Here is a 2,059-nt window from a genome sequence, read left to right as displayed (position 1 = left end):
ACTTAGTTAGGTTAAAAGTCAATACACAATTTTTTATAACTTTTTATTAAGTTAAAAAAAGTTAATTTGTTTATACAACGCTAGCATACTTAATTTTTTTCCAACCCAAAATTAAATTATAGACTATAGTGTTTATACTTTGTACAGTAATTCCATATAAGCTATATTCGAATGATATAGATTTTTAACTTTAAACAATTTACGATACCTATTTTTTGATACGAAAAATAAATAGACTGAAATAGTGAAATATAATTTAATTAAAAACAAAATAAATTAACTTAACTTACTTCTTAAAATGAAAAATTAATTCGTTAATTTCACGTTAATTAAAAAAGAAGTTTAGTAAGCTAACAGTTAAGTTAATGAAACGCCAAAAGCAACAAGTGAAGTTAAAAAGTTTAAATTAAATTAACTTTTTAATTCGTTAATGCAAAAATCATATTATATTATTTAATAAATAACCAAACATTCAAATTGTTATGACATTATTTTATTGGTTAATATACATTTTTCTTTTAACTTTGGAACATGTGAAAAAACTTAAAAATGTGTACCTAGCCTTTGCAGTTTTGTATTTAAGTTTGAACAAATTACTTTTAGGTTAAACAAGAATATATATTTTATTTTTATTTTTTTATTGAATTTAACAAATTAAACAAAAACATAAACTTTCAATTAATTACTTATCTTAGCAATATATTTTATAAAAAATTGTATAAATCAAATTTGAATATAATATTGTTACAAAAACTACACTTAATTACATACAATTTGAAAGCAATATAGCAACAATAGTATACGCTCAGCCACTTAGGGATTACAAATTTCATTATAATACTGTAATTTATTGTTGGAAAAAAAAAAAAATTAATGCTACCATCCATCTAATTAATACATACATTTTTATATCAAAACTTACATTGTATGATAAAGATTAACTTAAAAATGAAAAGTGTAAATTACTATATACTCATTGGCACATAAAGATAAATTAATAATTATACTGATTTGGGTATGACAGCTCTGATTAAAATAAAGTACATAGAACCGCATGAGTTTTTTGTATTACCATTCAGGCACAAGTTTTTTGTGCCAATTTGAATGCTGACCATTTTGACATAGCATTCAAGTGGTGTTCACTTATATTATGTAATTCAAGCTTAGAATGTTTGGACTTTGAATCTTTACTCCCACTCAACTAGTAAAAAATTAAAATATTCTGATTAGATATATCAAATTCAGTAGACAAAACATGTTTTAAAAATTCATTCTATAGATTGGTAAAAACAAATAAGACTTGCTTTTTTCCAGTTTTTAAACACAAGAGTTGTAAATGTTTCTTCATAATGCCCTGATGAATTGGAGAATATACGACAAGCATAGCAATATATAGCATCTTTCTCCAAGCTATATTCAAGCCAATCATGGTTTTGGTAATAAGCACTTGAAAAGGCACGTTTTTGCAATCCAAATTGAGTTTTGGGATAAGCCTAAGGCGCATGCAATAATAGCATATATTTTTGGTATTATATTATATACAAAATCAAACTAAGCTAAGCTAAGAAACACTTGTGTCTATAACTAAATTGTACACACTTATATTAATTTGAACTTAATTCCATGCAAACTAAATAATTAAAACCAATGTTGTAGGTATAAATTAATAATTGCATACCTTTAATATTGGTCTTATCGGTCCAGAATTTAAATCCCCAAGATCTAAAGTAAATTTCTTGTTGCAGTCAGGTAATTCAGCTAAAAGAGGTTGTCGTTGTGATAAAGTTATTTGGATTGTATTTACATCAGTACCACTTGTACTACTGATACTACATGTACTAGTGAGCTCAGAAAAATCGTTGACATCTAAAGTCAAAAAAGTAGGTGGGTAGTAGTTAAGTACCATAAAGTATAAGAAATTAATAAACTATTAAATACTTACCTTAATTTAAAATCCAAACGAAAGAAAATGACTGCAGAAAACAAAAAATTACTTGGAACTTTGCAGAAATGCAAAATACAAGTTTAAAATTTCATTTATAAGCTATCAGCCTTGACA

The sequence above is a fragment of the Acyrthosiphon pisum genome, chromosome A1 (assembly GCF_005508785.2).
Source record: "Acyrthosiphon pisum isolate AL4f chromosome A1, pea_aphid_22Mar2018_4r6ur, whole genome shotgun sequence".
Classification (NCBI taxonomy): domain Eukaryota; kingdom Metazoa; phylum Arthropoda; class Insecta; order Hemiptera; family Aphididae; genus Acyrthosiphon; species Acyrthosiphon pisum.
The sequence above is the reverse complement of the archived record's forward strand: the minus strand, read 5'-3'. Positions refer to the sequence as shown.